The 13,764-nt window shown below is 41.7% G+C and overlaps 1 protein-coding gene across 1 annotated transcript in view; it reads right to left on the bottom strand.

Moving 5' to 3' along the window:
• Positions 1-13,764, bottom strand: part of LOC126194991 (cytochrome c oxidase assembly protein COX20, mitochondrial) — a 50,178-nt gene that overhangs the window by 18,672 nt on the left and 17,742 nt on the right. The window lies entirely within an intron of this gene.

Raw genomic sequence — 13,764 nt, 5'->3', positions numbered from 1 at the left:
TAAGGGTGAAGGGGAGGGATGTCAGAAGTCTTTCTTGGTGTTTTTATTATTTCTGTTCATTGGCGAAAACCCAAGGTTTTGATTGGTGTTAGCATTACTGCTTTTGATTGGTGGAAATCAGCGAATGGAAAACCAGGCAGCAGTTGTGACATGGTGTTGTTTTCCTCCTTTCTAGCACTGGCCAAGGGATGCCAGTACTGTATGTACCAGTGGCCGCTGCAGTCTACCGCATGACTGTGTGCGTTGCTTCACGTGAGCTGTCGTTCCATAATGCTGTTACTGCTGGCATCCAAGACGTCGGAAATCAATACCCATCTTCTCTGTTCATGTTGGCAGGTCACTTGGTTATTTCTATTGCCTCTCTAATCTTCCTCCTGAAAGTAAGAACCTGTTTTGCCAGTACGCGAGCTTACCCAAAATCAGTCTGTTTGCAGCACTCATCCTGGTGTTCTCCCACCGCTGACTTGGTGTGTTGTCTTTAGTCAGATATATCTTTCATGTTCAGATATCCGTGTGCTGATGGGTCGCCCCATCTCGCCTACATGAACTAATTCACATTTGCACTGATTTCGTAAACTCCAACAGTATGTAGTTTGTCAACTGCACCTTTTGTTGTGTGAAGAACATCTTTTATTCTGTTGACTTGATGCCTGCTCGATGGAGAATTTTGCCCACCTGTTGAGTGACACCGTGAACATATGGTAATAGAGTGATGTTTTGTGCTTCCTTCTGCTCTCCTCTATTGCCTTCATTCTTTGTCGCCATATTATTTCGATTAGTTTCATTCCATAACCACTTGCACCAAAAACGGACTTGAGGTTTTGTAATGTATCCTTTAGATGTTCCTTATCGCTGATCCTGTGAGCCCCCTTGGTTAAAGTGTGGAGGGCGAATTTCTTCTGCATAGGGTGATGGTGAGAGGAGGCATATAGGTACCTGTCAGTACTGGTTGGCTTCTTATTTACTCTACGGCCCAGTTTACCATCAGGCTTTCTGTAAACTTCCATGCCGAGGAAAGGCGGCACCTACTTCTTTTCTATCTCCGTATTGAACTGGATTCTTCTGTGCTGCTGGTTGAGGTGTTGGTGGAAATTGCATAGCTCTTTCTCTCCATGTGACCAGAATGTTGGCTCCGATATGTTGATGATATCTTCGTTAGCTGGCCTCATGGAGAGGAAGAGCTACGAAATGTTGCCTCCGATATGTTGATGATACTTTTGTTATATGGCCACATGGAGAGGAAGAGCTATGAAATTTCCACCACCACCTCAACCAGCAGCACAGCATAATCCAATTCACTATGGAGATAGAAAAGAAGGGGGTGCTGCCTTTCCTCGACGTGGAAGTTTACAGAAAGCCTGATGGTAACCTGGCCCATAGAGTATATAGGAAGCCAACCAGTACTGACAGGTACCTACATGTCTCCTCTCATCATCACTCTACGCGGAAGAAATCCATCCTCCACACTTTAACCAAGAATGCACACAGGATCAGCGATAAAGAACAACTAAAGGATGAACTACAAAATCTCAAGTCTATTTTTGGTGACAATGGTTGTGGAATGAAACTAATAGATAAAACTATGGCAAAAAACAATGAAGGGAATAGAGGAGAGCAGAAGGAAGCACAAAACATCACTCTATTACCATATGTTCAAGCTTTCACTGAGCGGGTGGGCAAAACTGAGCAGGCATCAAGCCAATTTTCCAAAGCACCAACAGAATAAAAAATTTTCTTTGCACAACAAAAGAAGCAATTGACAAACTACATACTGTTGGAGTTTATGAAATCAGGTGCAAATGTTGATTAGTTTATGTAGGTGAGACGGGGCGACCCATCAGCACACAGATATCTGAACACGAAAGATATATCCGAATAAGATAATACACCAAGTCAGCTGTAGCAGAACACCAGGATGAGTGCGGCAAACCGACTTGATTTTGTTGAAGCTCGTGTACTGGCAAAACAGCCTCTTACTTTCAGGAGGAAGATTAGAGAGGCAATAGAAATAGCCAAGTGACCCACCAACATGAACAGAGAAGGCAGGTACCGACTTCCAACATCTTGGCTGCCAGCAATAACAGCATTACAGGATGACAGCTCACATGAAGCAACATACACAGGCGCACAAGAGACTGCAGTGGCTGCATGTCACAACTGCTGCCTGGTTTTCCATTCACCGATTTCCACCAATCAAAAGCAGTAATTCTAACACCAATCAAAACCTCGGGTTTCCGCCAATGAAAAGAAATAATAAAAACACCAAGAAATACTTCTAACATCCTTCCCCTTTGTGCTTAACAGCCTATCAGAATTAGATAACAGCCATGTCTGTACATATATAAGAAATGAAGTTTTCTCATTCAGTATTAAACATAAACACCCTGAAGTAGGTCACTTGCAACAGGGACCGAAACATCGTTAGTTTTACACACTGATGATGTGGTCACAAACCCAGAAAAATTTTACTGAATGTGACGATAGCCATGGAAGCCTACGTTTATATAAAAATTATTTTGCTTAATTTAGTGGGCATTAGCTTGGGTAGATGCATAATCCTTAGAATACTTTCCCTCTGTTTTCCTGTGTGGAATTTATTGTCAAGTTGACAAAGAGATCTTTAATGTGGTTCATTTTAATGACAGTCCAAAAAGACAAGCATTTCCTGTTACTGCCTATTAATTAAATACATCTACATGAACAGAGTATGGAAGCATTCTGGGAACAAAAACAAAAGGTCAGAGCCTGGCTGTTTTGGAGCAAGAGACTGGAATCAAATGACAAAATATGTTACCTACCTGCACATCTGTAGTGGATAATCTTCTTCTCTTTTTTAAGGGAATAAAGTTCTATTAAGAGCAAGATCAACAGAGACCGAGCAGTTCTTATATAGATACTGTTGACAGATGAAATAACTGGTATTTGTAAGAAACCATTGAGGGATTGTGAGTTATTAGTCTCAAAACACAAATAATGTAAATCATTTGATTAAGGTACAGGAGGCACATCATAAACATTGTACTAGTACTTCATCATGAATATAAAGCAAGCGGTGTTAATAACAGTGTTGCAATTATAATACAGTTTATTCCGCCTACAGAATCTGTGCAACTTTATTTTTAAAATTTGCAGATTCACATTAAGTATGCTGTTGTCTAAGTATTAATTTATTGTATTTTTTTTCATCCCCCTACATTGTTGAGTCTGTGTGTATAATTTCAACTAGTGTGTGATGTATTTACTTGCTTTGTTTCAGAAACAAACCTGCAGTAGGATAGCCAAAATGAGACCCAAATAATACTTTTTCTTATTATGATTTTGGCTTTTTACCCTGGCCCACAAAGCTCACAGTTAAGTGAAAAGAAGTCTTGTGTTATACTTTTACCTCTACTGCAATTCCTGTGATATGATCTGAACAGAAAAGAAAGTCTTCATTAATTTTCTCAACTGTGTAAGTATGTTATTTCTGACTCTACACTTTGCGTCGCCTGACAAGCGAGGACTTATGGAACAAAAAGGATCAGATGTGGATGTTTACTACACACAACCCTTAGACACTTGAGAGATGTGCTATGGTCATTATCAATCTTTAAATTAGGAGACATGCCAAAAAGACAGCTCTCTCTCTCTCTCTCTCTCTCTCTCTCTCTCTCTCCCTCTCTCTCTCTCTCTCTCTCTCAAATATTGAGCTATTTCACAAGTTAGTTCCATCTACTACAAAAAAGCAGAATAGGCCTAAAACAAATGTATGTAGATCATGTCACAAGGGTAAACCTTGTAGTGTGTTGAGTTGTAAAAGCCTTTGAAATGGCATGGTAATGCACTACAGGAGAGATGGCATATTAGCTATGATACCAGACATAGCAGTCTATGCCAAATGACAAGCAAAGTGTTAGTACATAACTTCTACTGTTAGACAATAGGAAAGAACATGTTCCACTACACAGTGAAGTAATAAGAAATGGAAACGAAGAGCATATGGTCTTAAGTTGTTAAAGTTTGATTATACTTTTCGCTCAGCACTAGAGGCTGCCGTAATTCATGTCTTGGTCTGTGACGGGATCATCACAGTTGCCCAATTCGTCACTACTTGCTCACAAGGTATGGCATCAACAGGATTCATGTGAAAAGCTCACTCTTGAGATTCTTGCCAACACTTTCACAGGTCTGGTTACAGGGCTTGTTGCATCAACTAGAGATATTTCAGGACATGGAAATTATCTCCTGAGAATGTGATATAATCATGAGAAGATTGGACTGAAAATTACAAACAGTACCGTCTGAGTGAAGACCTCTCATTATGTTCAAAACACATTTTATTTTTATTTCTTTTTAAGTTTAGAACTGGAGGGTGGGGGGGCTGGAAGGTAATTAACACTGCTTCCATGGTATTTCAATGAAGCCACACATTCTTCATGGCTCATTCCAAAAAGGTATAGGTAGGTTCCAATAAGTGCACATGAAGCTCCCAAATTGTAGCTTATGGCGGCTCTTATGGGTATTTTTTTAAATTTTAACACTCCCTGTGAAAATGAGATTTGTGAAATTTGGGCTCAGTAAGATGAGAGGAAGGGATGTTACTGGGACATCAAAATATGAATATTCAAGAAATTATCAACTTCATAAAATGTTATATCTGTATGACATATCCACTCATTACCTAATGTAGGCAGGTTCTTTACTTCTGTCTACGAGACTGAATGCATTTTCATTTCACTCACCACTTTGGTCATGTGATGCAGCCACTCAGTGACCCCAACCCAAATAAATTTAGGGCAGAATGGGCTGAGCAGTCCCTTTTAACGGTCCAACTCAAACCACTTTATTCAGTTTTCACTTCTGAGGGAAGACAGCAGTCATAGGATATAAAATAGCTTTTTCTTCAATTTGTTTATAGGATACAATTTATTTGCTAGGGCATTAGTACCCCAAAATAACTGGAAGCAAAATGCAATCTGCCACTAAATATTAATGGTTTTAATGATCAAGTTGATAAATCCATTATGCTTCGAAGTGCTGCACAAGGTGTGTGGGAAACGATGATTTATTGTGCAAAATTATAAATTCCAACGCAAAATTTGAGGAACTGCAAATAAAAACTAGAAACTTTGTAACAACAATGGAGGTAATTTCGAACAGAGTTTCATAAGTGAAGACATAGATTTTTTCAAAAACCTGATGACTTGGCACAAGCTAATTCCCTGATCATTATAGTCAATCAAAGGTTATAAGGAAGACCTAAATTTACACATTGAAATAATAACCCATTATCTGACAAATAAAGAAAAGCTTCTGAGGGAACTGAGACAGTAGTGAAGAGGCGAGAGCTAAGTCAATATGAAATTCAGCATTTCAGTGAGTTATGTATTCACATACTTTAATTATTAATTTTAACAATATTAGGAAAAGGATAGATTGCTACTCACCGTACATATGATCTGTTAAGTTGTAGAGGTACAACAAAAAGACTGTTACACATTATGGCTTTTGGCCAAAGCCATCTTCAGTAAAGAAAACACACACACGCACACATACACACACACACACACACACACACACACACACACACACACACACACACAAAAGACCACTACCACCAGCACCTCCGACTGAAATGCAAATGTCACGGGAATAGCAATCTGTAGTGGGATGGGGAAGGGGGAGGGATAGCAGGGTACAGGTGGGGGAAGAGAAGAGGGCATGCAGGGACCAGAGACTGCTAGGTGCAATGCCAGAAGGTGGAGTGGGGGGGGGGGGGGGAAGGCAAAGGAGGGACCAGGGTCGGAAAAGGAGAGGAGCAGGGAGGGGGAAAGGATGGACAATTACATTGGCAGGGTGGTACACAAAGAGGGTGGGCGAATGGGAAAAGAGAGGAGATGATAGGACAAGGGGGCCAAAATTATTGGATGGAGGGTGGCGGGACAGTAGGTTACCATAGGTTGAGGCCAGGATGCAGCCACTGAAATTAGGCATGTTATATTCAACTGCACGTTGTGCCACGGGATGGTCTACTTTGCTCTTGGCCACAGTTTGACAGTGGCCATTCATCCTGGTCAACAGCTGATTGGAAGTCATAACAATATAAAAATCTGTGCAATAGTCGCAGCATGGCTGCTTTCACAGACTGCCTGGCCTTTGATCGTCTAAGATAAACCTGTGACAGCAATGGAACAGGGAATGCTATGTAGGTGGATTGGGCAGGTCTTGCATCTGAGTCTTCCACAGGAATATGACACCTGTGGCAAGGTGCTGGGATTGGGAGTGGCATAGGGATGGACTAGAATGTTGTGGAGGTTAGGTGGATGATGAAACACCATTTCAGGAGGGGTGGGAAGGATCTTGGGTAAGATGTCCCTCATTTCAGGGCATGAAGATAGATAATCAAAGCCCTGATGAAGGATATGGTTCAGCTGTTCCATTCCAGGGTAGTATTGGGTGACAAATGGTGCACTCTTTTGTAGCTGGCTCTTCGGGGGTGGTGGGACGATCGGGGGTGTGTGGGGAAATGGTGCAGGAAATTTGTTTGTGGACTAGGTCAAGGGCATAGTGCCTGTCTGTGAAAGCCTTGGTGAGGCCTTCAGCAGACTGGGAAAGGGTGTTCTTGTCACTGCAGATACACTGTCTCCAGTTGGCAAGGCTGTATGGGAGGGATTTTTTGGTATGGAAGGGATGGCAGCTGTCAAAATACAGGCACTGTTGGTGGTTAGCAGGTTTAATGTGGACAGAGGTGTGAACAAAACCATCAGAGAGGAGGAGGTCAATGTCTTGGAAGGTCGCACACTGGGTTGAGGAGACCCAGATTAAGGGGATGGGAGAGTGTTGAGGTTGTGAAGCAATGAGGAAAGGCGTCTTGGCCCTTATCAATGAACCTGAACCAGACCAGGAGTTCAGGAGGCTAGGAATAATTTTAGATACATGTGTATTTGAAAATAAATTAAAAGTTGACTCTCACTCAATGCTCATAATTTTATGCCTATTTTGGTTGTTGTTTGGATGAGGGCTAGTGGAAATCCGTGGGTAACAAGAAATATTGAACTTAATTGATGAAAGGATAAAATATAAAAATACAGTAAATGAAGCAGGCAAAAAGGAATACAAACGTCTCAAAAATGAGATCGACAGGAAGTGCAAAATGGCTAAGCATGGATGGCTAGAGGACAAATGTAAGGATGTAGAGGCTTATCTCACCAGGGGTAAGATAGATACTGCCTACAGGAAAATTAAAGAGACCTTTGGAGAAAAGAGAACCACTTATATGAATATTAAGAGCTCAGATGGAAACCCAGTTCTAAGCAACGAAGGGAAAGCAGAAAGGTGGAAGGAGTATATAGAGAGTCTATACAAGGGCGATGTACTTGAGGACAATATTATGGAAATGGAAGAGGATGTAGATGAAGATGAATTGGGAGATATGATACTGAGTGAAGAGTTTGACAGAGCACTGAAAGACCTGAGTTGAAAAAGGCTCTGGGAGTAGACAACATTCCATTAGAACTACTGACAGCCTTGGGAGAGCCAGTCCTGACAAAACTCTACCATCTGATGAGCAAGATATATGAGACAGGCGAAATACCCTCAGACTTCAAGAAGAATATAATAATTCCAATCCCAACGAAAGCAGGTGATGACAGATGCCAAAATTAGCGAACTACCAATTTAATAAGCCACGGCTGCAAAATACTAACGTGAATTCTTTACAGACAAATGGAAAAACTAGTAGAAGCCGACCTCGGGGAAGATCAGTTTGGATTCCGTAGAAATATTGGAACACATGAGGCAATACTGACCCCACGGCTTATCTTAGAAGCTAGATTAAGGAAAGGCAAACCTACATTTCTAGCATTTGTAGACTTAGAGAAAGCTTTTGACAATGTTGACTGGAATACTCTCTTTCAAATTCTGAAGGTGGCAGGGGTCAACTACAGGGAGTGAAAGGCTATTTACAATTTGTACAGAAACCAGATGGCAGTTATAAAGAGTCGAGGGACAAGAAAGGTTGGGAATGGAATGAGACAGGGTTATAGCCTCTCCCCGATGTTATTCAATCTGTGTATTGAGCAAGCAGTAAAGGAAACAAAAGAAAAATTCGGAGTAGGTATCAAAATCCATGGAGAAGAAATAATAACTTTGAGGTTCGCCGATGACATTGTAAGTCTGTCAGAGACAGCAAAGGACTTGGAAGAGCAGTTGAACAGAATGAATAGTGTCTTGAAAGGAGGATATAAGATGAACATCAACAAAAGCAAAACGAGGATAATGGAATGTAGTCGAATTAAGCCGGGTGATGCTGAGGGAATTATATTAGGAAATGAAACACTTAAAGTAGTAAAGGCGTTTTGCTATTTGGGGAGCAAAATAACTGATGATGGTCGAAGTAGAGAGGATATAAAATGTAGACTGGCAATGGCAAGGAAAGCGTTTCTGAAGAAGAGAAATTTGTTAACATCGAATATAGATTTAAGAGTCAGGACGTCGTTTCTGAAAGTATTTGCATGGAGTGTAGCCATGCATGGAAGTGAAACATGGATGATAACTAGTTTGGACAAGAAGAGAATAGAAGCTTTCGAAATGTGGTGCTACAGAAGAATGCTGAAGATTAGATGGGTAGATCACATAACTAATGAGGAGGTACTGAATAGGATTGGTGAGAAGAGAATTTTGTGGCACAACTTAACTAGAAGAAGGGATCGATTGGTAGGACATGTTCTGAGGCATCAAGGGATCACCAATTTAGTATTGGAGGGCAGCGTGGAGGGTAAAAATCGTACAGGGAGACCAAGAGATAAATATACTAAGCAGATTCAGAAGGATGTAGGTTGCAGTAGTTACTGGGAGATGAAGCTTGCACAGGATAGAGTAGCATGGAGAGCTGCATCAAACCAGTCTCAGGACTGAAGACCACAACAACAACAACATCTTACTACCAGTATGTAAAAATGTGGGAAAAAGTTGTCTATGAAAATTTTGTTGAATGGGGTTATCAGTTCTATGTTAAAGCACTGGTTTTTGAATATTATCATCAAATTCAAACACTTTTAGGTGTGCACGTGCTTTTTGACAAAAAGCTTTTTGGAAAAAGACATTTTATATGTAGCCCATCTTATGGGCATGAGTTATATATGAAATCATTCTTGAAAGTATTTTTGAGGAAAAGATGAGCTGCAGAAGCAAGGGCCCATCCGTATCAACATTGACGCCAAAGCACCATATTTGGATATAAGAGCTCTTTAAAAACTTTCAGGTTGTAGATTGTGATACCTCTCGTGTATCCCCTTGGACACACAATTATAGCTTTCGGCCATTAAGGCCTTTGTCAGCAGTAGACACACACACACACACACACACACACACACACGCACACACACACACACACACACACACACACACACACAAACGCAACTTCCACACATGTCTGCAGTCTCAAAGAGCTGAAACCACATTGTGAGCAGCAGCATCAGTTGACGATGGGAGTGGCAACTGGGTGGGGGTAAGGAAGAAGCTGGGGTGGGGAGGGAGAGGGATAGTATGGTGGGAGTGGCAGATAGTGAAGTGTTGAAGTTTAGACGGAGGGCAGGAGAGAAGGTGCGGAGGGGGTACATAAGTACGTCCGTCCATATCAAACCTACTAACCACCAGCAATACCTCCACTTCGACAGCTGCCACCCATTCCATAGCAAGAAGTCCCTTCCATACAGCCTAGCCACCCATGGTCGTCGCATCTGCAATGACGAGCAGTCCCTCTCAAAATATACCGAGAGTCTCACTGAAGCCTTCACTGACCGTAATTATCCTCCAATCCTTGTACAAAAACAAATCTCCCGTGCCCTATCTTTCCAGTCTCCCACCATCTCCCAAAGTCCCACAGTCTGGCCACAGAGGAGCATTACCCTCGTAACTCAGTACCATCCAGGACTGGAGCAACTGAATTACATTCTCCGCCAGGGTTTCGATTACATCTCGTCGTGCCCTGAAATGAGAAATGTCCTGCCCACTATCCTTCCCACCCCTCCTACCATGGTATTCCGCCGTCCACCGAACCTACACAATATACTCGTCCATCTTTACACAACCTCTGCTCCCAATCCCTTACCTCATTGCTCACACCACTGTAATAGACCTAGATGCAAGACCTGTCCCATACATCCTCCTACCACCACCTACTCCAGCCCGGTCACTAACATCACCTATCCCATCAAAGGCAGGGCTACCTGTGAAACCAGTCATGTGATTTACAAGCTAAGCTGCAACCACTGTACTGTATTCTACATAGGCATGACAACCAACAAGCTGTCTGTCTGCACGAACAGCTACCGACAAATTGTGGCAAAAAAAAGTGGACCACCCTGTTGCTGAACACACTGCCAAACAAGATATCCCTCATCTTAATGACTTCTTCACAGCCTGTGCCATATGGATCCTTCCCATCAATACCAGCTTTTCTGAATTGCGCAGGTGGGAGCTTTCCCTGCAATACATCCTATGTTCCCAGAACCCTTCTGGCCTCAACCTTCGTTAGTCACTGTCCTCACCCATCCAGCCCCCTCGCTGTTCCCATTCCAACACTACACAGCCGTCATTTCACTGCTACACCCAGTCTTTTAATTTCTTTTTATTTCTCTCCTTTCTGCTACTTAACCGCCCCCCCCCCCCCTCCGAACCTTCTCTCCTGGCCTTCGTCTAAACTGCAACACTTCACTGTTCGCCACTCCCACCATACTATCCCTCCCCCTCAGCCTCCTCCTTACCCCCCACCCAGTCGCCACTCCCATCATGCACTGGTGCTGCTGCTCGCAGTGTGGGTTCAGCTCTCTGAGACTGCAGACGTGTGCAAGTTGCATTTGCGTTTGTGTGTGTGTGTGTGTGTGTGTGTGTATGTGTGTGTGTGTACTGCTGACAAAGGCCTTAATGGCCGAAAGCTATAATTGTGTGAATCTTTTTGTTGTGCCTATCGCGACTCAGTATCCCCACTAAATGGTGAGTATCAACTTTCCTTGTCTGGTATTGTTACATTCCATCCTGGATTATTGTTTGATCATTAGACTGTTCATTCCACTCAAGAAGTTGCTCTTCTTTTTCACTAAGGACAGCAGTGTCATCTTGTCTGATGTCCTTTCCACCTGGACTTCAATCCATACTCCTGAAATTACTTTTATTTCTGTCACTGCTTCTTTGATGTCCAGATTGTGCAGTAGGGCCAAAATCCAACATTCCTGTCTTATACCCCTTCTAATATGCACACTTTATTCTTGGCCTTCCATTCTTATTTTCCTCCTTTGTTCCGGATTATGTCTTGTATATTATCCTTCTTTTCCTATAGCTTACATCTATTTCCCTGGGAGTTCAAACATCTTGCACCATTTTACTTCATCAAAAGCTTTCTAGATCAAAAAATTCTGTGGATGTGTCTTGACTTTTCTTAAGCCTTGCTTCCATTACCAAGCAAAATGCCAAGATTGCCTCTCTGGTGCTTTTACCTTTCCTAAAATCAAATTGTCATTATCTAACAGCTCCTAAATTTTTTTTTCCGTTATTGTGTGTATTACTCTTGTCACAAATTTGGATGCATTAGATGTTAAGATGATCATAGGATATTTTTCACACTTCTCTACCCTTGCTACCTTCAGAATTGTGTGTTTGGTGTTTCACCAAAAGTCTCATGATACGCCTCCAGACTCAAAGATACTACAAAGCAGTTAGAACATTAATTCAGTTGCCACTTCCCCCATTGATTTTAGAAATTCTGAAGGAATGTTACCTATGCCTTCCACCTTATCTGACTGCACATCTTCAAAAGTTCTGTTCAACTCTGATCCCCTATGGATCCTCCTTGGTATTCAGTTTGATGTAGCTCTCCACACTACTGTATCCTGTGAGCCTCTTCATCTCCAAACAACTACTGCAACCTACATCTTTCTGGATCTACTTCCTGTATTCATCCTTTGGTTCCCCTCTATAATTTTTACCCCCCACACTTCCCTCAAATACCACATCTAAATTGGTCATCCCTTGATGTCTCAAATAGTGTCCTGTCAACCGACCCCTTCTTTTGATCAAGTTCTGCCACAAATTCCTTGTCTTCCCAATTCTGTTCAGTACCTCCTCATTAGTTACGTGATCAACCCATCTAACGCAGCTCTAATGTATGATTAAATGATGATGGCTTCCTCTTGGGCAAAATAGTCCGGAGGTAGAATAGTCCCCCATTGGAATCTCCGAGCAGGGACTACTCGAGATATTGTCATCATCAGAAACAAATGATTAGAGTGTGGAATGTTAGATCCCTTAATTAAGCAGGTAGATTAGAAAATTTAAATAGGGAAATGGATAGGTTGAAGTTAGATATAGTGGGAATTAGTGAAGTTCAGTGGCAGGAGGAACAGGACTTCTAGTCAAGTGAACACAGGGTTACAAATACAAAGTCAAATAGGGGTGATGCAGGAGTGGCTTTAATAATGAATACAAAAACAGGAATATGAGTAAGCTACTCTGAAAAGCATAGTGAACGCATTATTGTAGCCATGTACACACAAAGCCCACACCTGGCACAGTAGTGTTTACATGCCAACTAGCTCCGCAGATGATGAAGAGATTAAAGAAATGTGTGCTGAGATAAAGGAAATTATTCAGATAGTTAAATGAGATGAAAATTTAGTTGTGATGGGGGACTGGAATTCGACAGTTGGAAAAGAAAGAGAAGGAAAAATAGTAAGTAAATATGGACTGGGGAAAAGCAATAAAAGAGGAAGCTGCCCAGTAGAGTTTTGCACAGAGCATAACTTAATCATTGCTAACACTTGGTTTAATAATCATAAAAGAAGGTTGTATATGTGAAAGAGACCTGGAGACACTGGAAGGTTTCAGATTGATTATATAATGATTAGACAGAGATTTAGGAACCAGATTTTAAATTGTAAGACGTTCCCAGAGGCAGATGTGGACTCTGACCACAGTTTATTCATTATGAACTGAAGATTAAAATGGGAGAAATTGGAAAAAGGTAGGAAGCTAAGGATATAGGATCTGGATAATTTGAAGAACCAGAGGTTGCTGAGAGCTTCAGAGGGAGTATCGGGCAACAGTTGACTAGAACAGGAAAAAGGAATACTGTAGAAGATGAATGGGTAGCTTTAAAAGATGAAATAGTGAAGGCAGCAGAGGATCAAGTAGGACAAGGCCTAGTAGGAATCCTTGGATGACACAAGAGATACTGAATTTAATCGATGAAAGGAGAAAATTTAAAAATGCAGCAAATGACACAGGTGAAAGGGGATATAAGCTTCTAAAAACTGAGATAAACAGGAAGTGCAAAATTGCCAAGTGGGAAGGGCTAGAGGACAAATGTTACAATTTAGAAGCATATTTCACTAGGGGAAAGATGGATACTCCCTACAGAAAAATTAAAGATGTCTTTGGGGGAAAGACATGCAGTTGTATGAATATCAAGAGCTCAGACGGTACACCCGTCCTAAGCAAAGAAGGGAAAGCTGAAAGGTGGAAGGAGTATACAGAAGGACTGTACAAGGAAGATGAAGTTGAAAGCAATATTATAGAAAGGACAGTGGCTGAAGATGAAGATGAGATGGGAGATATGATACTGTTAGAAGAATTTGACAAAGCCCTGGAAGACCTAAATCGAAACAAGGCCCTGGGAGTACACAACATTCCAGCAAAACTGCTGATAGCCTTGGGAGAGCCAACCATGACAAAACCATTACATCTGGTGGGCAAGATTTCTTAGACAGGTGAAATACCCTCAGACTTCAA

The sequence above is a fragment of the Schistocerca nitens genome, chromosome 7 (genome assembly GCF_023898315.1).
Source record: "Schistocerca nitens isolate TAMUIC-IGC-003100 chromosome 7, iqSchNite1.1, whole genome shotgun sequence".
Lineage (NCBI taxonomy): Eukaryota > Metazoa > Arthropoda > Insecta > Orthoptera > Acrididae > Schistocerca > Schistocerca nitens.
The sequence above is the reverse complement of the archived record's forward strand: the minus strand, read 5'-3'. Positions and strand labels throughout refer to the sequence as shown.